This window comes from Plecotus auritus (genome assembly GCF_963455305.1).
Source record: "Plecotus auritus genome assembly, chromosome: 5".
Classification (NCBI taxonomy): Eukaryota; Metazoa; Chordata; class Mammalia; order Chiroptera; family Vespertilionidae; genus Plecotus; species Plecotus auritus.
In genome coordinates this window covers 26,803,156-26,826,335 of record NC_137776.1, presented here as the reverse complement: position 1 = coordinate 26,826,335, position 23,180 = coordinate 26,803,156, and the positions used below count along the sequence as shown (strand labels likewise).

Here is a 23,180-nt window from a genome sequence, read left to right as displayed (position 1 = left end):
GTAAACACCTCAGGAAGAGTATAGTGAAAGGTAGAAGCTAGTTCTGGAATTTTCTGAGTCTTCTTAAACCAAATAGCAAGTTATGCTCTTAAAGGCTGAGAGGAAGGTGGAGAGAAAACGGAGATTTTGAAGAGATAACACTACAAAATTTGGAAGAGCACCAAAAGCAGGAGGTGCTCAAAAAACAATCAGCCACTCCAGTAGAGCAGGGTGGGGATGAGGAGGAAATGAGAGCAGGTGTTTAAGGCCCCAAATTGTAAAGTTCAAATTGTTATGGCCTCTGAGGCTGGGGAAGAAACTCAGTTTGTATTCCAGTGTACACAAATGCATAGTTTAGAAAGTAAGTGTATATAGAGGACAGCTAACCTGAAGGTAGCAGAAACTGAAGGCAAGGAAATTAGATTTAAAAATAGCTGAGATAATCCTTTACTCCTAGATCAGGAGGCTAGGGTGGTGTGACATGGAGCCAGCAGCTGCGATCGATGCCCACTGCCTGATGGCCCAGAAGATGGCAATGGTGGCAGTTGTTCCTCCAGCCCTTCCCAACAACTGAAATCTTTCTGCTTAATATAGTGAAGATCTTCTGTTCTGAACGAAATAGTCACAAATTAGCATAGCAGCAGTGAAAGACTGGAAAATCTGTTCATCTTTTCCTCCACATTCCCAATCTAGTTAAGAAGGCCTCCTCCATCGCAGGCTAAACCTATGGTCACCTATATTTTTCATAGTATTTGCATAATTTTTACATTTAGATTTTCAATCAATATAGAGTTTACTTATCTACATTGTGTAAGGGAGAAAGCTAACCTTTTCTTTCAGATGAATTGCCTAAAGCCATTTATTCAATAAGCCACCCTTTTCTCAGTTAGCCAAAATGTCACTTTCAGTAAATTCCCACTTACACTTGGATCTGTTTCTGGACACTATTCCATTTCTTGGATCTGTCAACTGCTTTGCTAACACCACACTATTCCAAATGTAGTACATTTGCAGCTGTGTGTCAACCAATCGTATCAGAGTTACATTAGAGAATCTTTAAAATGATGATTCCTCAGATATGTCTCTCTCCTTCCTCACCTCACAAAACTCTAGTGGTGGCACGTTTTTAAATGGCATCCGTGTGATTTTTATGTACACTAATGCTTGAGAACTTACTGCTTTAAATATCTGGTAAGACCCTCATTATCATTATTCTTCAAAATGTTCCTATTAATTCTTACAGACTTATTCTTCCACATAGATTTTAAAGATTTAACATTTCTGCAATGAAACCATTTGAAAAATCAAAAGGAAAACAAGATTCAGAAAAAAATAACACATGAGGAAATATGTGGAGCTCCTAAAAATTAAAAAAAATCAAGCAACAAACAGAAAGGAAAACTGGGCAAAGAATTATGTACAGAGAAGCCAAAAAAGAAGAAATGCAGATGGCTAATACATATAGACAATATGCTCTCCTTAACTTGCAACTGAGATTAAAATGAAGCCATACCAATTTTTATCCAACAGTTTCACAAGTATGCAAAAGACTGCAATATCCAGAGTCCACTGAAGCAACCTAGCAGTATTTATAACACACACAGCCCTGGCAGGTGTGGCTCAGTAGGTTGAGCGTCAACCCATGCACCAAAAGGTCACCAGTTCGATTCTGGTCAGGGCACGTGCCCAGTTTGCATGCTAGATCCCTGGTTGGGGGTGTGCAGGAGGCAGTCGATTGATGTTTCTCTCTCACATTTGTATTCTTCTCTCTCTCTCTCTCTGACCCCTCTCCCTTCCTCTCTTTCTTAAAAAAAACACAAAAAACAATAAAAACATTTTAAGTGTATTCATAAACTTAATACAAAGAATGCTATTGCTTACTTTTTAGTTGTCATTAGAAATTAAAGTTTCTAAGGGTTAAGAATTCTAATTAATATAGAATGTGTTTTCAGTAAAAGTTTTAATACAAGCAAATGCATTTTTAAGAAAATTAAAATGGTTTGTCCTAAAAAAAAAAAAAAAAAGTACTTCTGAATAAGATGAAATAAACTAAAAAGGACAAGTTGTAGAAGCTTTATGGAAAGGAAATCTTGGGGGGGAAATTTTATGGATGGTCAATAAGATTTAAATGAATTTAATTAAATAAGTGAATTTAAATATCAAAAATAACTGATACATAATTGGAGTTTAGTTCTTTCTCTGTTAAAAGGACAAAGTTTTCCTGTACTACTGGTATGCTTTTAATAAGAGATCATACAGAAAAAGCAAAGATTTTGTCTTATTAAAATCATTTCCTGTGCTCTATTATCATCAGTTTTTTTATTGTTTATGTAAACCAAGTCTTAATATTAAAAGAGCTAAATTTTACTTACAACTATTTAACTTTCCGTATTTGCCTGTGAAGTCTTTGTCACCATGATTAAGTAGATAACTAAATATTGTTTCACAGTGACCTGTGATCCTATTTGACCGAGTGTTTTAAAACTCCTGGTGTGTTTGGTAAACTTCCTATACATACAAAATTAAACTGTCTTTTTCTTTTTGTTAATCCTAACTCGAAGATATCTTTCTTCCATTGATTTTTAGAGAGAGTGGAAGGGAGGGGGAGAGACAGAGAGAAACATCAATGTGAGAGAGACACATCCCTTGGATGCCTCCCACATGCACCCTGACAAAGGCTGCAACCGAGGATTTGCCCTTGACCACTAGAACTGAACCAGTGACCCTTTAGTCTATGGGACGATGCTCTAACCACTGAGCCTCTGGGTAGGGCTAAAATGTCTTTTTTTTTAATTTATTTTTTAATGTATTACATAAGTCTCCTTTTTCCCCCATTGACCTCTCCCTGGCCGCCCCCAACCCCCAGCAAATGCCCTTACCCCACACACACACCCTACCCCCCCCTCTGTGTCCACTGGTTATGCTCATATGCATGCATACAAGTACTTTGGTTGATCTCTTACCCCCTTACCACGCTCCCGCACCCGCCTTCCCGCATTGAACTGTCTTTTTCTTAACTTGAAAATAACTTTGAAATTTTTTCAGAAAGATCCCTGAGAAATTTCAAGGGACATCTCTCTCTTTATAAAAGGAGGAAATAAAATTAATTAGACCTATTTGATATGCTAAAATTACACAAAAACTTTAGTCTAATAAGAAATAATTATATTGTACTTATATGCACATATTGTTAAAATGAATTTTCCAAAAATTATATAAAATTCTAAAGAATCTACAATGTCTTGATATGTTTTCACTTGTAATTCTAGTTGTTATCTGAAAATACTGTATTGTAGAAAAAAGCAAATTTCTTTGCCAACTGCAATGTAATCAGAGATCTTTAACCATGTCATCTTAAGCCTGTCATTTACAGAGTCATCATATTACTCATACTTTTTTGCAGAGATTCATGAAGAGGACTCTGATACTCTAAAATACAAGTTTCTGATAAGTTATAAGATCATACCTTTGAACTGGGTGAAAATTTGCAGAACTCAATGAAAAACTGGATTCATAAAGCTTCTAACAGAAAGATAAGGCTTAATAACAAGACAATGAATTTCTGAGGATTATAATTTTATGAGTTTTTATTTGAAATAGTACTGGTTCTTTAATCTTTCATTTCCCAGATATAAGGAAACCTTTTCTCTTAAGTTACCTATGACTTAGAGCAATCTGGCAAATTATATCTTTGTAAGCAGAATTGAAACGTTTATCTTTTTCTCCCCACTTTATCCCTCCAGAATTTGGAAGCTCTCAGTGAGTATTATTTTCATTGCAATATTGTTATTTGCCTAAGTTCAATAAGAACTCAGTACTACATAATACAGTGGGTTTCACTCTCCCTTTTACTAAAGGAAAAACAAAGGATTTTTTTCCTTTCTAAAACTCTATTAACACAATCTTTAACAGCCTTGAAGATTTCAACTCTGACCATTCAACAGTCACTTCTCTATGAATGAAATTAGACTCTACAGCTAAAAATCAAGATCATTAATGCATGTAATCACTTTCTCTACACAACAAATAACAAGGTCAAAAAATTCTGGACCAGAACGTCAGTTAAAGACATTATTAGAAGATTGAGTCATAGCACCATCTGGATTAGATAAATTTTCAGATCACAACTAGAAAATTTGATGAAAAAGTAATAGTTTGGTCTTTTTCTTTTTAAGAAAGCTATTAAACTTGTATTTATTCTAACTTCAGAAAATAAAATTTTGGCCCTAAGGACATATACTGGGAGGGAGAAAGGGAAGAAAAGGAAAACCAGAAAGTCTTTGCCATGGATATATTTAGATTAAGAATTGAAAAGCAGCTGAATAGAACCAACTATCTTTCCATAAGAATAGAACCAACTATCTTTCCATAATCTTCAGTTATCTACTGTAAACTTTTTTAGTCCTTCTATTATAATAACAATAGGGTGCTTGAAAAGTTTTCTTGAACTACAAATACAGTCCCCAGGACTTCATAACCCTGATCCTTTTTCTTTTTTTTTTTTTAAACCTCACCCGAAGATATATGTCCAGTGATTGTTAGAGAGAGAGGAAGGAAGGGGGGGGCGGCGGGGGAGGGGGGAGACAGAGAGAGAAAAACATTGATGTGAGAGAACAACATCAATAGGCCACCCCCTATGAACGCCCCTACCCAAATGGAACCCACATCCTAGGTATGTGCCCTGACTGTGCACTGAACCTGCAATCTTTGGGTGCATGAGATGACACTCCAACCAACTGAGCCACCCGGCCAGGAGCAGACACTGTTGTTGTTTTTTAATCTACATTTATTCCATCTTCCTTTTCCAGATAAAGTCTAAGCCAGATGTTCTTAAAACAAAACAACAACAAGAAAACTCTAGGTCTTGGCATAAAATCAAATAGGAAACAGAAAATTGGTCAAGAAAACTTATACCATTTCAGGTTCACACAGAATAGGAATTATAACACATACATTGAGAAGCATACATGCATACACAGACCCTAGTCGAGGGGTGGGCAAACTTTTTGACTCGAGGACCACAATGGGTTCTTAAACTGGACCAGAGGGCCAGAACGAAAGCATGGATGGAGTGTTTGTGTGAACTAATATAAATTCAAAGTAAACATCATTACATAAAAGGGTACGGTCTTTTTTTTTTTATTTCAATAGTTTTATTCATTTCAAACATTTTAACAAGAAGAATGTAAACACTAATTATTATAATTTGAAACTTCAAAAAATGGAGGAATCATAGCACAATAACATACCTTATATTGAAGATGGCAAAGGCAAAATAAAATTGCCTAACAAAGGAAAGGTACAAAAGCCTTTCAAATTAAACTTAAATATAATAAAATAATTTAAAACTAAAACAAATAGAAAAGAACAAAATGTGTAAACAGTAAATTAAACATTTTCTTTAGTGCACCTTCCAAATTATGCCCGGGACGTAGATGTAGATGGCAATGTAGACTGGGTTGAAAGGTTTTTGGTCTTTAAAACATCAACTTCAGTGGGAACAGTGTTGTTGGTCTCCTTTTTAGCTAATGCTCTGATACTGTGCTCTCCAGGGGCGTGTCTCCCTACATCACCACAATAACGTGTCTCCGCATTCCCAGAGTGATGTCGGGGGACGCGTCTGTGGGCATTACAAGGAGCCTCTGGAAGATTGAGAGGTTGTTCCTTCTACTGAATGGGCAGATATAAATCCGCCCACTCAGAAGAAGGAGCTGCGGCCGTGTTTCCCGACGTTGCCATGTTAACACTGCTGCTGGTGAAGGAGCGAAGGGGAGAGCAAGAGAACCCTCTGCTCTTTCGGCTCTGCAGGCCGGATAGAACAGCCGAAGGGGCCGGATCCGGCCCGCGGGCCGTAGTTTGTCCACGGCTGCCCTAGTCTCTACTACTAATTACTGTGAAACCTTGTACAAGTAACTAAATCTTAATTTGCTCACCATTAATGTTGATGGAATTCAACTAAATCTCTTTTTAAGACTATATTCTACTGATGCCTAGGACTCCCAAATCAATTTGTAGTATTGGCAATCATCAACAATGAAGATTAAATAACCCTAAGAACCCATTTCTTTCTTCTATAGAACGTATTTTTCCACACACACACACACATTTTGAGGGAGGTAGGGAAAGTTCCCCTACTTAAAAAAAAAAAAAAAAAAAAAAAAAAAGCAAAAACCACTCTATGAGATTTCTAAGGTCCATCTCAAAAGTTCATTTTCCAGCAGACCAGATGGTCACCAAAGATGGTGAATGAACGATGGGTGCAAGAGGCTGGGTGAAGCCTTGACTTCCTTTCCATTTTGAGTCATTGTCAATGTACTATCTTAACAACAGCAAACATACTTTTTAACATACAATCTAAAAACACTATGGGTGATCTATGAGAATGTGCTACTATTTCACAGACTTATCCAACAAAGATGAAATGGGCTCAGATCTGGGTTGGGTTTCCTGACAAATAAAGAACTTACTGCTTCAAACACATGCACGCACATACACACATGCACACACATTTTAATGCAGTAGGCAAATCTTGTTTCATACCTTCATCCTGACCTCTGACATCTATCCTGCACACACAACTAGAAGGACAAGAGTCGCCAGAAAAGGAAACTGCCAGATGGTGCTTCCTCAAGTAGACAAATGTGTGAAGACTAAGGTCCATTAAAAAGCATCTAAGTCCATTTTTACACACCAAAATTTCCCTTCGCTCTTAGGACTACAAGACTTAACAAATAAAAATACAAGATGCCTAAATTTGAATTTCAGATAAACAATGAACAAATGTTAAAGTACATGTATCCCATTCAGTATTTGACATTTAATCATATACTGAAAAATTACTTGATGTTCACTGGAATTCAGATTTAAATGAGTGCCTTGTATTTTATATATGGTAAACCTATTCCCATGTCCAGTCCACCTCCACATGCGACACATAATTAGGATGACCAACCATTCCAATTTGCCTAGGACTGAGGAGTTTCCCCAGGACACAAAACTTTCAGCATTAAAACCAGGAAAGTCCCAGGCAAACAGGGATGAGCTGGTCACCCTACAATCAACAATCTCATGGAGTAAGCCAACAAATTATAGCCCGAGTCCCACCACTAGTTAAGTTTGATCTTCGTCTTTGAAAAAGCATTCCTGTACTTTATTTCCACATAAATCACCATTGATCTAATACACAAAATTTACAGTGAGGATAAAAATGAAATGCAGTAGATATAAAGGACTTTGGGAAAACTCAAAGGCATTGTGAATGCTAGTTATCAGTATAGCTGGATGGGTACAAAGTTCTGTTTCATGCAGTTTCAAAGCCGACAGGTACTTGTTTTATTTAAATGCTTTATATGATCTACTGAAGGTACTATTAGTTGCAACACTGGTTTAACTGCATATAAAAAAATGTTCAATAAACTTGCTCCTTTTAGAACTCTAGCAATAAGTTCTGGGTCTGCTGCTGCCCCACCTCCACTTACTCATCATGTAATATGGAACAAGTCCCCGAACACCCCAGCTTCAGGTTCACTGTAAAACTGGGGTGATAATAAATACCAAATAAAACTCCCTTTAGGAGCAAACAAGGAAAGGAGGTGAAAGCACTCTACATAAACTATAATATACAATGTATGTTTTAATAGTACTTAAAATTTTGTTGTTCATACAAAACTATGTATACTAATATTTTTCTTTTATCTTACTTCTTACACCTGGCCAATAAATACCCAAGTCAATTCAACTGTACTCTTACTGAGAGGTCAGGTTCTAGAGACAGACAGACTGGGTATCTGTTCAAATCAAGGGAAATTATGAGAAAGTTACCTGTGTCACTTTGCCATAACACCTTATTCCCATGTCAAAAGCTACTGGAGGAGTACATAGACTATATTAAGAAAAGACAGGCAAATGCAGTCCTCTGTCTAGGAGGGGGAGGAAAAAGTCACAAAAGGTTGACCATGATGAGTTGACTGGATCCATATATTTCTGGGCAAGGAGTCGAGAGGGAACTATAGGCAGTAATAACGGTAACTCTAAAAATACAGAGATAGAAGCATTGAACAGACTGTCAAACTATAGCGGGAAGGCAGGGGAGGTTGGGGAGCACGGCTGTAAGAGATCAACCGAAGGACTTGTACGCATGCATATAAGCATAACCAATGGATACAAGACACTGAGGGGGAGAGGCGCAGGTAAAGGCATGTGCTGGGGGGGAGGGGAGGCCAGGGGGAGGTCAATGGGAAGAAAAAAAAAGGAGACATATGTACTACTATTTGTAATACTTTAAACAATAAAAAAAATAAATTAAATTAAAAAAAAATACAGAGATATTCAAGAACAGGGCAATTCAAGACAACACTAAGTACTATAATAGGTTGATAAATGACCCCAAAGGTATCATGACCCCAATCCTTAGAACCTAGAAATGTTGCCTTTTTTGGGAAAAGGGTCTTTGCAGGTGTGATTAAATTAAGGATTTTGAGATGAGGAAGCAATTTTGGATTATCTGGTGGGCCCTAAATGTCATCACAAGTGTCCTTACAAGATGGAGGCAAAGGGATATTTGACACACACAGAGGAGAAGGCAATATGAAGATCCAGCAGAGGGATTTGAAGATGCTGGCCTGGCAGGCTACAGTGTACCACTGATGCAGCAGTCACAGAAGCCAATGCAATGATGAGAAAAAAATATAAGGGGTATAAATATTGGAAAAAGGGACATAAAATCATCATTGTTTACAGATAATTGGCTGACAAGAAAAGAAAAATTCAAAAGAACCATCTGAAAACTATCCAACTAGAGGGAAAATTCACTAAGGTATCTTGATATTAAGTACATGATAAAAATTTGTAATTGGAAAACAAAAAGGAAAATATTTCTTAGTCACAATAACAAAAGAACTTTAAACATTTAATGTACACATCTTAAACAAATGTATTATACACACACACACACACATATATATATATATTTATACTCATACATGCATACATATATACATTGCTACAGAAAGAAACTAAAAGACCTGAAAATATGGAAAGACAGACTAGTTCCTGGGTAGAAAGGATAAATATAATTCCACCAAAATTAACCTCTAAGCCAGATACAATCCCAATCACAAAATCTTAGTAGGACTTGGTTACTTGTTTGTTTTGTATGAGTAATTGATACATGAACCCCAAAGTCTATCTGGAAGAAAACATCTTTAAGACTAGCTAATAAAATTTGGAACAAGAATTAGTGCATACTTGCCCAGGAGCTACACAGATTGTCAAAGTAACCTTGAACTTCAAGACTCAGCTGCAGCCTCTACATGAAGTCCTCCTTGGTCCCACAGACAGAGCTAAATGGATCCCTGTGTGCTCTGATTCCTCCCTCCACTCCTGCCTCACACACAGGGCCATGAAAGAGCACAGAAGAAGAAATCGCAAGTACCTTGACATAGTTGAAAGACAGGAAATATGGGGGGATTTAGAAATGCAAATGGAATATAGAAACATGTTGTAGATAGAATGAGATAAGTTCTTAAGCAAGGCATTTGACCAAATTTATTTTTTCAGAATGATTACTTCGGTCACCACAGAAAAGAGACTAGAAAGGATTCCAGGTATGTAGCTATTACAAGAACCCAAGAGAAGAATGAAAAGGTCCAGAGTTCATGGCAGTAGTTCCAGAAGCAGAAGGACCAACTGTAGAGACTTTTCTGAGGTAAGACAATAGGATATAAGAGGTGTGAATATTAAAATTTGAAGATTAATGTCAACATTTCTGACAAGAGATATAAGAAATACAGGAGAAAGAACAGAAACCTATGAGAGTGCATGTGTAGAGGGGTTGGCTATTAAGTGTATAGCACTGACAAGAATAGAGTTAGGATACTGTCAGAAATACAGGACTAAAGATGTAGACAGAGCTAAAGATGTAGATTTTAGAGTCATCACTGATTCTCTCCATAATAGAGTCAAAACCAAAAAATCTCTCAAAAATAATAAGAGTATGAACTGTGCAGGTCCATTTACATATGGATTTTTCAATAAATACATGGGTTTTTCAAAGATACAGTATTGTAAATTTATTTTCTCTTCCTATGATTTTCTTAATAGCATTTTCTTTTCTCTAGCCTCCTTTTTGTAAGAATACATTATATAATACATATAACATACAAAATGTATGTTAATCAACTGTTTATATTACTGGTAAGACTTCTGGTTAATGGTAGGCTAATGGTAGTTGTTTTGGGGAAGTCAAAAGTTTTCTGATGATTTTCAACTATACCCTTAACCCACCCCCTGCCAAGTTGCTCAAGAATCAACTGCATGTCCTATATAATAAAAGCCTAATATGCTAAGTGTCCGGTCATCCAGTTGGCCGTTCAACCAATCAAAGCATAATATGCTAATGATATGCTAAGGCCCCTCAACTGCTCGCAATGACATGCACTGACCACCAGGGGGCAGACGCTCCAACCAGGTTAGCTTGCTGTTGGGGTCCGGCCTATCAGGACTGAGCAAGATGGGCTGGACACACCCTGGAGCCCTTCCGTGGTCCCTTCCAGGCTGGCCAACCTCCCACATCCCTCCCTGGCCTGCACTCTCTCGCAATGTGGGACCCCTTTGGGGGTGTCGGAGAGCCGGTTGTGGCCCGACAGCAGAACAACCAATCGCTATGACACGCACTGACCACCAGGGAGCAAATGCTCAACACAGGAACTGCCCCTTGGTGGTCAGTGCGCTGCCACAGGGGGAGCACCGCTCAGCCAGAAGCCAGGCTCACAGCTGGCGAGCGACGTGGGAGCCTCTCCCACCTCAGCAGCAGTGCTGCAGCAGCACTAAGGATATCCCCCACTCCCGGACTGCAAAAGGGCAAAGGCCAGGCTGAGGGGCACCCCCCCCCCCAAGTGCACGAAATTTCATGCACCGGTCCTCTGGTTCACTTATAAAATACTAGAGGCCCAGTGCACGAATTCATGCACATTGAAAGGAAATTAATTAGAAGAAATATTTTAGAGGCGAGGAGGGACCGAGGGAGATTGCCCAGCCAGGGAGGGACTGCGGGAAGGCTTCAGGGCGTATCCGGCCCGTCTCGCCCAGTTCCAATTGGCCGGAGCCCAGCAGCAAGCTAACCCATCAGTGGGAGCGTCTGCCCCCTGGTGATCAGTGCGCATCATAGAGACTGGTCAAACGAACGGTTGGACACTTAGCGTATTAGGCTTTTTATATATAGATAAGGATTAAGGACAGACTATGAAAGCCAGCTAAGAAAGGTAAGGAAGCCAAGAGAAGTGTCCTATAAGCCATGAGGACATTGTCAGGAAGCTACAGAGAAAGGGGCAAGTAGTTATATTAAAGTACAACAAACAGTTGTACTGAAACAATCCATCATATTTTTTTCCTTCTTGATCACATAATTTTTAAGTTATATCTGTACATATTACTCAACATGCTAGCTATTCAAATACATACTTTATCAACAGTGAGTCTGCTCTTAGAGAATTCCTGTGCTCCCACTAATAAGTGCATACTGGTCATTTCAATGTCACGTTATTGGCCTTCCAAACTTTTCTAGTATTGTGCTCACATCTTTCAACTCAATTTAACCAACATTTACTGATTATCTCACATCTATTTTTGTGCTAGGTGACAGAGATGCAAAGATTGAGTCATTTAGCAAACATAAGTATCTTCTATATGCTAGGTACTGGGTGACTAAAGCACAAATATCCCTGTCCTCATAGAGCTGTCTTTGCAGTGGAGGGATGCATTACACACAGCTACTCTCCCCCCAAAAAAGCCCAAAAGGAACACATTATGTTTTAGACTTATCTAAAAAGAAAAGACAGCAAATACAATTATCATTTTATAAAGCAATTTGAAATTAACAAGAAACACAAAACTAATTAATTACCTATAGTTAACATGCCTGTCCTCTGGCTTCATACAATACAAATAAATATTATTAACTTAAACATGCATACAGTCAGCTCTCAGTTATCTGTGGGTAAACTATCCATGTACCAAGAGCAATTCTCTAACACTGACTCATGTTTCTGGGTTTTATCCCTTGCAAACTTCTACCATGTAATCTTCTAACACATGATATAGTGTAAGAACATACGGTTTAAGACTTTCATAATTCAAATATTACACATGCCAGTTTTACTACGTCCACCATTTTTCAAATGAACTCCCAGAGACACATCCCTAAATCCAATACATTTCAATTCATTTCCCAGAGCCAAGTCACCAAAAGCTCTTCAACCCCATCCCAAAATTAATTCATCTCTAAAGCTGCCTCCAAGCATGAGCCTAGCTTTTATCTACTAGCTTACCTTCTCAAAATTAAAAACTGCTGGCATTCCAAACATGTGTTCCTTCAATACTGTGTATATATACTATTCTAGCATTTTGTAAATATCACATATCATGCATAAAATATAGAGATTTCTTAAATTAAGAAATAAAACTTCTAACATTTTCTCCCAGCACCTAGAGATGGGTTGCATGCACACCCAAGAGCACATGTACCCTATAAGACAGACATCATCCTTATCCTAAAGAAACTGAAACTCGGAGGTTAATTTGCCGGGGTCACAAAACTAGAATGAGAGAACCAGATTTTCGGATTCAAGCAATAGTGTTGCACCAAGCTCAAGCCTGCTGTCACTCCTCTGGACCACACCAATCTCTCCTTATACTGCCTTCCTTGACCTCACTCCCAGCCAGCTATTGCTTCCCACTTCCCTCAAAATGCTGTTAGAGAGAACAGGTATTCTTTTTATGCCTCAGAAAGCGATATACAGACTAAATATTTTGAATTTCTAAGGAAGGCACTACGTTGTCTAAATAGGCATCAACCTATATAAGTCAGACCGAGTTTCAGAATAAATGATGAATACAAATTCTTAGATTCTAGCACATGAGCAATATGGGAAGTTATATAATGCAAATGGAAAATGACTTAGGGAAATATTGTGAATATGTAAAAAATGATTCCATGATTATGATCCATGTGATATAGTTTCAATTAATGTTAATTCTGTTTACATTAAAATTATGTCAAGTAAAGTGCTCAGATTAATTCATTCTGGTTTTCTTTGGAACTAAAATAAATTCCTCACCTCACCCTTCCCTAAAACAGGAGGTATAAGTCCAGAGATCAAGTCAGTCTTCAAGGGGAAGAGAAGGTTTATGGCTGTTTTAGTCTTACAGTAAAAAATAAAAGCCAAAGTAAAAGTCCAGAATGAGGATCACTGCAGTCCCAATAAAAGTAAAGTAAGTACAAATAAGAAACTTCTGTGGTTGAAGTAGGAATTTTTACAAGTTTGACCAAAATGATAATGAATATAATAAAACTCAAAAATCGATGCAGAAAAATAAACAATTATATACCTACAAAATCAACTTAGAACTAAAATAATATTTAAAAGGTTAAGACTATGCAGCAGGGTAGTTATTATTTAATAAAACCCATGCAAGTAATCCCAGTGAATTCCAAGTAGTAAACACATCAATGAACACAAAGGGGGAAGTGCACAAAACTAATAAAATTTCAAAGAAACCTAAAACAGAGAAATACAGCATAGGTAACAAAAAGTCTGAGCCACGTAAAATGAAGAGGTGGAAGGGAGGTAAAAGAAAAAGAACCCTGATGGAGAAGCAGATCATAACTCTGGTGAACAAGAAAGTATTACAGACAAGGAAACCGAGCTCCAGACAGGCTAAATGGCAGGGACAATGCCACACTGCCAGGCCTGCTGTGCACAGTGTCACACGGCAGTGCCCACCGAAAGCCACAGCAGCAGGATTAGAAACAACCTGAGCCAGAACCCAAATGCCCTTCCTGTATCAACTCAGAGCCCACATGGCTCTCTTCACCTGCTGGCTGCTCAGTCTAGGGCAGGGGTGGGCAAACTTTTTGACTCGAGGGCCACAATGGGTTCTTAAACTGGACCAGAGGGCCGGAACAAAAGCATGGATGAAGTGTTTGTGTGAACTAATATAAATTCAAAGTAAAGGAGCGAAGGGGAGAGCAAGAGAACCGGATAGAAGAGCTGGATCCGGCCCGCGGGCCGTAGTTTGCCCAAGGCTGGTCTAGGGCCTTCCATTCCTAGGACCTTCAATCCATTCAGCAGTTACTTTCTACGTTGAAGGAAGCAATAAATAAATGAATTTATGCCAGGATTTAACTGTGTTTGTCCTCCAAACCTTTTTTCTGCTTCTCTCCTGGGATGATTTATCCTCACAGCTTCCCTGGTCCCTCAAAACATTGATGCCTCCATTTTACCCATCAATCCTGCTCTTGGATATCCCCATTTGAGTACCTTCCTCAGACTCAACCCTTCCTTCAAATCTAGCCTATTTCCCCCTTTTGCTCAGCTGACCTTTCTCTGGCTATTCTGCCCTCTGTATTGCTCACTCAACATTAACCACATGCTGTACCCACCTTGATACAGCTTGAATACTCTTGTCCTTAGGTGATTAATATTTCCCAGTCCCCTCTAAATGATGTATGCTTTTATTTATATAATGGCTTTGCTCACTCACCAGAATCAAAATACCAGAAAAACAAAACCAGAGGCACAGGGAAACTTAGAAGTGGTGATTGCTGCACAGATGTATGCTTGTCCAATTCATCAAATTATATAAGTACAGATTTTATTATATCAATTAAAGGATAGAGAGAGAAGAAATGCTTCTGTAAGTATGGTATTCTAAAAAGACTATCATGAGTGAACTAAAACTGGGCTGATTTTTATAGGAATTGAACAGCTCTTGGCAATTTTTTGGAAATTGCTCAGGGCTCCAAGATAAGGTACTGATTTGTATCAGGTCAGTCACAGGCCTGTCTCCTCTATTACTACAGAAGAGGTGGCGCTCCTCCTAGCCTGTGGAACTTCGTACTAACAAGTAACAACACTTTCCTCAACTGAATTCAACCTCTCCCTCTCAACTCACACTTTCCCAGTTACTAAATCCAATGGATGGTACTCAATTTTCCTCTCACAGGCGCACTCCACAGTAGTAACCGCTTCCTCACCCCTTCCTCCCCGTGGCTGCAGGGACACCTGCTTCTGGCTGTCCTCTCCCCTGGCCACTCCTCAGGTCTCCTTTGCAAAGGCAGCCTCCTCTCCCCAGCTCCATCCCAGGCCTCCTCCTGTTATTAGTCTAGTAGTCTCTGCAAAGGCAATCTCACTCATGCCAGGTTTCAGCCATCACCTCTACACTGATGGCTCCAAAATGGTAAACTAGTAATCACAAGAAATCTCCATCTCCTTCTCCCTCCCCTACACCATTAATCGCTATGTCTGAGATTTTACCTCTCCATCTCCATTTTCTCAATATTTGTGCTCATGGAGGGAGAAACCAAGATGGCGGCATAGGTAAGCACCTAAACTGCTGCCTTGCACAACAATTTCAAAACTACAACTAAAAGACAGAACGGACACCATCCAGAACCACAGGAAAGCTGGCTGAGTGAAAATTCTACAACTAGAAGGAAAGAGAAAAGCTCACAGAGAATTGGAGGTACGGCAAAGGGTCTTTGTGCGCACAGAGAGGAAAGGCAGCTGAAAGCCTGACTGACTTTCTCTGGCGGAAGGGGGAAGGAAGCCCCCGACCGCACTGAACCCCAGTTCCGGGCGAGCCCCTGGGGACCCATGCTCTTACGGGGGGAGTCTGGACTCTCGGGCGGAGACTCGAGAGCTGGGGAAGGCAGAAGTCTGAAGGCGCGCGCGTGCCAGTGCGCACAAAGGCTGCGGAGGTTGCCACAGGCTTTCCCTAGTGGAAGGGAGTCAGAGGCTCCTGACTGCACTGAGCCCCAGTTCTGACTGCACTGAACCCCAGTTCCAGGCGAGCCCCTGGGAACCCACGCTCTTGTGGGGGGAGTCTGGGCTCTTGAGGGGGAAGTCTGGACTCTCGGGCGGAGACTCGGGAGCCGGGGAAGGCAGAGGTCTGAAGGCGCGCAAGTGCGCGCAAGGGCAAGGCTGATGGGAAGCCAAGACTGAGATTCCACCCCATCCAAGCTGAGCACAGAGGCTATTGCAATTTGGCAAGTCTAATCCTATAAGGCTGTCTCCAGCACCGAACTTCTCCCAGCATAGACACAGCTGATCTTTACAGCCAACTGGCCTGGAGGTCAATTCTTCCCAGTGATACCAACAACAATCAAGACTTAATTACAACAAGGCTGTACACACAGTCCACAAAGGGGTGCATCAAGAGTGTCCACCTCAGGTTAACTGGGGAGGCAACCCACTGGGCCATATTGGAAACCTAGCACACAAATCTACCTTACCAACTCAGGGAAGCAGTGAAAATGCGGCGTCAAAGAATCAGATCACAAACGAATGAAATGGAGGAAAACAAACGACTGGATATAGAATTCAAAACCACGGTTATAAGGCTTTTCAAGAATATCCTAGAAAAGGCCGATAAATATAACGAGACCCTCGAGGATATGAAAAAGGACCAACTAGAAATCAAAGATACACTGACTGAAATAAAAAATATTATACAGAGACCCAAAAACAGACTAGAGGAACACAAAAATCAAGTCAAAGAATTGAAATACAAAGAAGCAAAAAACACTCAACCGAAAAAGCAAAAAGCAAAAAAAAAAAAAATCCAAAAAGTTGAAGATAGTGTAAGAAGACTCTGGGACAACTTCAAGCGTACCAACATCAGAATTATGGGGGTGCCAGAAGAAGACAGAGAGCAAGATACTGAAAACCTATTTGAAGAAATAATGACCGAAAACTTCCCCCACCTGGTGAAAGAAATAGACTTACAAGTCCAGGAAGCGCACAGAACCCCACACAAAAGGAATCCAAAGAGGACCACACCAAGACACATAATAATTAAAATGCCAAGAGCAAAAGACAAAGAGAGAATATTAAAAGCAGCAAGAGAAAAGCAGTTAGTTACCTACAAGGGAGCACCCATACGACTGTCAGCTGATTTCTCAACAGAAACTATGCAGGCCAGACGGGAGTGGCAAGAAATTTTCAATGTGATGAATAGCAAGAACCTACAACCAAGATTACTCTACCCAGCAAAGCTATCATTCAGAATTGAAGGGCAGATAAAGAGCTTCACAGATAAGAAAAAGCTAAAGGAGTTCATCACCACCAAACCAGTATTATATGAAATGCTGAAAGGTATTCTTAAAGAAGAGGAAGAAGAAAAAAGTAAAGATAAAAATTATGAACAACAAATACATATCTATCAACAAGAGAACCTAAAAATCAAGTGAATTAAAAACCAGAGGAACAGAATAATCTGGTGAATATAATAGAATCAGGGGCATAGAAAGGGAGTGGACTGATAATTCTCAGGGGGAAAGGGGTATAGGGGGTTCATGAAGAGACTGGACAAAAATCATACACCTATGGATGAGGACAGTGGGGGGGAGGTAAGGGCAGAAGGTGGGGTGGGAACTGGGTGGAGGGGAGCTGTGGGGGAAAAAAGGAGAAACAATTGTAATAATCTGAATAAAGATTTATTAAAAAGAAATATTTGTGCTCATGATATAAGGCTCTTAAGAATCAAATGGGCTAACATGATAGTACTTTGAAAAAGGGGAGAAAAACAACACTTAAATCTGAGTATTAGTATTAATTAAACCTTGAAAGCAAGGACTTCCTCAAATTCATCTTTTTATTTATTCCCCACGGCACACCTAGCACAATGCTTTGCATGCAGGTGGCCTTTAGTAAATGTACTGCAATAAATTATTTGTATTGGCTTAATACATGTTCAATTGAAATATTCACATGTTAAACCGCTTACATTTCCCAAATCATGTCATCATTTTTATCTCCTAAGAGGTGAGAATCACTCTGTAAAGTGTAAACTATACTGATACTTTTGATAATAATGATGTAGCTTATCTAAAGTTAGAAAATCCTGTCACCTTTTTGGGCCTGGCTTCCCTGAAAACATCCAAATCCCATCCTCAAGTCCAAATCTCACATAAAGATTCTTGCTTCCCAACAGTTCACTTTCAGAGGGGGAAACTTAAGCATTACAGAAATATTTAAGCTTTAAGTACCCTGAAGGTAGGCAGAATGACTACTTGAAAAAGTTCCCTATCTGATTTTCATATCTTTCAATGTGAGTGACATTCTGATTAGGAACAAATACTGCTCAAAGGTTCTCAAACTCATTAAGTACCTTTAATCATAGCCTCAGAATGCAAGATGGTCATTCCAGTAAAATCTCACCACATCAGTTCAAATAACTGCCTAGATTTCATCTAAATCGCAATCCTCATTATAATCTTCATTCACACACTATTTTTCCTTCACTACACATCATAACTTGTATTTCTATATTTATTCATATGATGATTTGCTTCATGTCGGTTTTCTGGTTTCCTCCGTGATGTCAAGGATCACACCAATCCTATTCACTACTGTATCCCAGCATCTTATATGGGGCCTGACACACAACAGGAGTCAAAAGGCTCTCACTGATTAATTGAATGAGGAATGAACTAATCATTTAAGCAGAACCAGACAGCAGGGAAGCACATAAACAATGAGAAAGAACTTGAGACTTTGAGATCTGACTCCCCCAAACCAAACATGGCATGATTTTCCCCATAATTTGCCATCTTTCATTTCTTCCATCTTTCTTTCCTTCAAGGACATTTTACTCACAGAATAGCTCAGCTTTAAATCATCCAGTCCAAATGTCTTACCAATCCAGTAACTGAGACCCAAAGACACTAGGTGACTTGTCACATCAACCCTTACATACAATGGACCTCTCTGCCCTATACCCAACAACACTGCCATCCCACAAAATTAACTCTTTCTGTACAAGAGGAAAAGCCTGACAGAAAATGCCAGAGTGACTACAGAAGCCTTACTAATCCACAGGGTCAGAACTGCACAGGAAGATGCCAGAAAACAAAAGAATAAAGTCTGTGAAACAGACTCCCATGTCACAACACCTCTTCCTAGTAATAACCTTCTGAAACACTTCAGGAGTAGCTCAGCAGCACCCTTCAACTCTGGGGACTAATCTGGGGAGACAAAAAAGGTTGTCCTGATCATGAAACCTAGTTCTCTTGACCACCCAAACAAAAATCCTGCTGTGGCAACTATTCAGGCAGCCCAAGGAAGAGGCAGCCTAGTCCTATCCTAGCCTATCCTATTCTATCCTATATCCTATCCTGTATAATAAACCCTATATAATAAAACCCTAATATGCAAATCGACCAAACGACAGAACAACCTGTCGCTATACAGGAGCTGCCCCCTGGTGGTCAGTGCGCTTGCACAGGGGGGGCACAGCTCAGCCAGAAGCTGGGCTCACCGCTGGGGCTGCAGGAGGCAGTAAGGAGCGAGGGGTCCTGGACTGCGGGCCTAAGCCCGATTTCCCCCTCCCCGCCCCCTGGTGGGGGGGGACATCCCCTGGGGGTCCCGGACTGCGCAGCTGAGGGGACCCCCCCCCTCTCCAGAGCACGAATCGAATCTGGTGCACCGGGCCTCTAGTATAGTAATAAGAGGTGAGAGCTCTGGATGTTTAGACAGGATACTCTGAATTCCGACTTCTCTTCTCACTTGCTGTGATCTGGGGCAAGTTAACCCGTCCAGACTGCAGTTTCTCCAGCTGTAAAATGGGAATAACCACCTAGAGGACGGTTAACGATATAAAGATACCATGCATAAAGCTCTTAGTACAGTGCCTGGTATGTTATAAAGGCTCAATAAATGTCACCTGCTTGACATTTTAATTCAGCTGCAATCACTTTCACAAGGCCTATTCCCTCTCTAGCTTCCATATAATTTTAAAGACGTTGTTCCGACCATGCTATTTTTGAGGGGTCGTATATACAAGTAGAGCACATTTTTTTAAACCAAACTGGGCAAACCAGTTCAATGACTCACTGCCTGGGTTCCTCATCTATGAAACGGGCCTGATAATAACACCTACCCCCAGAATTTCTGGCAGTGAGCACGCCCTCGGTACTACCCATTCTATTGCTGGTATGTAATTAAAACGCACTTAGGAAAAAGTAAACCAACTCTCTCTCTCGACCCCAAAACATCGATCCGTCTTCATTCCAGTCCCATCACCACAGATCGTGGCCAGAACAAATACTAAGGTCGATCCACCTCACACACCCAATTTCTTCTCACACCCGCAGCAAGACACTCCCACCCACCCCTCCAGCAAGGTTTTCCAAAATTGCGGACTGTTTCCTCCCAGGGACCGCGTCAGAGCCCATCAAATCCAAGTTATCAGCCCCCATCCCACCCCACCCCATCCCCAAAGCGCCGGGAGACCCCGTGCATCCTTCCTCCACCGGACAGCGCCGCGTCTCCGGCCGCGGTCCCCGCCCCCCGACCCGCTCACGTGGGCGCTTTGGCCGAGGCCCCACGTCACCGGCTGCCCGGATCCCACCGAGGTGCCTCCCACTCTGCCCCGCAGCTGGTCCCCACGCCGCGGGCCGGCTCGGGACCCGGCGGCCGCCTGCGCGCACCCCCCCGGAGCCGGGCTCGGCGGCCACGTCGGGGCCCCGGGGACCCCAGGCCGGCCGCGCTCCTCCTCCGCGCGGGGGCCGCCCTCGGGCGCAGCCCGACCGCACGCCGAGGCCGCACCGCCCACCGGCCCCGCCGCTCTCACAACGGGCGCCGCACTCACCGCGACGCCGGGCTCCGGTCCCTGCGGCCTCGGGCCCGCACAGGCCTGGCTGCGCCCCAGAGCAGTCACGTCCCGCGCCGCCTCCTGGAGACCCTGGCGCAGCCGCCGCGGCCGCAATGCAAGGGGGCGACCGTCCGCTGCCCCGTCCGCCGTCGCCGCCTCGTCCCGGCCCGGCCGCGGCGACCACTGCAGCGCCGCTCCCGGCGCCGGCACACCAGCGTCTGTTAAGCCGAACCGCCCGGGACGCGCTCCCCAGGCCGGCGCTCGTTGCATATGCAGAAAGGCCGCCGCCCATTGGCCCGCGGGCGGTGGCGCGTGCGGAGCTGGGCCTATCGAATTCCGGCGGGGAGCGCGAGGCGGGCGGCCCGGGGCGGAGCGGGGTTACTACGGGTCAGTTGGCGGAGCCGTGGTGGACGGGACCCAGCCGCAGCCGCAGCCGCCGCGGGGCGGGAACGGGGTCGACCGAGAAGGAAGGGGCCACGGCGGCGGGAGGAGGGGCGCCAGGTTCTGCGGTCGCGACTAGAGCCGAGGAGAGGTGGGTCCCTCAGGATCTGCAGGAAGGGCCGTCCCTCCTGGGGTGGAAAAGGCCACCCCCAAAAAGAGAACTGAAAACGCAGTTATTGCTGTAAAGCCTTCATCTAGATCATGACATAATATGCATATTATTTTCATTCTTAACTGGATTCGTTATCCTGTTCTTGCATAAATTTCTGTCATTTTTGTCAAAATGATTTTTGGAAACGCCATCAGCGAGGCGGGGGGGGGGGGGGGGGGCGCAAAAATTCAAGGCATGTTCCTTTATTATTTCTTTTGTTTTGGCTTCAACCAACCCAGCAAAGAGCCCATCTCCTCTAAATGCACTCACTATTTATGCAAGATTGGCACTTGTTTTCAAATGATAAAGTTTACTCCAGATTATTGTTTTTGGACATTCTTATTATCTAAAAATGTTTCTGTATGGAGTTTGCCATTATATCATTTCAGACACTTCGGAAAGGAAAAAAGACATTGAGGGCAGGTAGGCTGCTTCCCCACAAGCAAACAAAAACCCCCACAAAAGACAAATGACAACTAAATAGTAGTAGTTGGGGCTTTTTTTTTTTTTCTTTACTGTAGAAAGTATTACAGAGGTCCCCCTTTTTTCCCCCATTGACGACTTCTAGCCCGCCCTCTGCCCCAGGCCTTCACCACCCTATTGTCTGTGTCCAAGGGTTAGGTATATATGCATACAAGTTCTTTGGTTGATCTCTTCCCACCCACACAGGGGCTTTTTTGTTGTTGTTAATTCAACATATTATTTAGTTATAACATTAAATCCTATTTGATAACACAGGAAATAAAACTGACTTGAAGAGTTTTGATTTTTTTTAAGTAGTGATGGGGCTAGATATAGCCATTTGAGTAGCATATCTCACTGCTACGATTCAAAACATTTCGTTAAATAGGTGAAAGGTGGCCTTCCTGAGCCAGCCTCAGGCTAAAGCAAGGGCTCAATTCCCAGGAGAATCTCAAAATCTGGGAAGCCGCCTGAACTTGAACTAGGTGGAGTGATGATTCACAGAGCAAAGCAAGCTCACTTACCTTGGGCCCAGGTCACTTTAGCTACAGACAACAATGGATACCTGACTCGGGCAACCTGTTCTTCCACTAGAAAATACTGTATGTTCCATTCTGTGGAAACGCTATTAAAGGATAGACCCTGACATAAATGGAATAGAGAATTTCTTACCTGAAAAGACTACCACCATTCTGCATGCAGAGGGAAGTATATTTTAGAAGTAGTAGCTCCAAGACCAGGAAAAGCCTCTAGAAAAATAATTTCCAAGGGAGGAAAAACAATATTAAACCTTAATTTTCCGTTAATAAATGTAAAGCAGACTAGTCAAATTCCAGCAACATCTTAGCATCTTTCTTCATTATCTTTGTTTTTTTTACTATCTATTCCTATTACAAAATAAATATGTAAATGCATGTATGTATTTATGTATACACATACACCTATGTATTATATATATGTTATATATATTTTTAAAAGAAAATATTTCTTGAAATTAAAATTATAAATTCTCATCTTGTTTGCTTAGGCTAAACAGAAATGCAGTATTTCTAATCTTAGAGGTTTTGTTTTTTTAAGTAAAATAATTATGAGCAGTTGCTTTTCTATTATTTTTTTTTATATATTTTATTGATTTTTTTACAGAGAGTAAGGAAGAGGGATAGAAAGTCAGAAACATCAATGAGAGAGAAACATCAATCAGCTGCCTCTTGCACACTCCCTACTGGGGATGTGCCCGCAACCAAGGTACATGCCCTTGTCCAGAATCGAACCTGGGACTCTTGCGTCCGTAGGCTGACGCTCTATCCACTGAGCCAAACTGGTCAGGGCAGTTGCTTTTCTTTTAGAAAGGTTTCAGTATATTTTTAGTTAGAGCTTTTTAGGATTATGGAATTTGGCTTCATTTTCCTACTATTTAGAAAAAATTCAATTCAAAAACTATAATGGCAACTGAATGAAAACATCTAGAAGATTCCTTTTATCATTTGGTTATTTC

General features: G+C 41.3%; 1 protein-coding gene across 1 annotated transcript in view; it reads right to left on the bottom strand.

The window, feature by feature from the left end:
- The window catches only part of ACSL3 (acyl-CoA synthetase long chain family member 3), a 59,797-nt gene extending 38,917 nt beyond the window's left edge, over window positions 1–20,880 (bottom strand). The window contains exon 1 of the mRNA XM_080670868.1: window positions 20,629–20,880. The gene's annotated coding sequence lies outside the window, so the exon portion shown is untranslated. The remainder of the gene's footprint in view (window positions 1–20,628) is intronic.
- Between the last annotated feature and the right edge of the window lie 2,300 nt (window positions 20,881–23,180).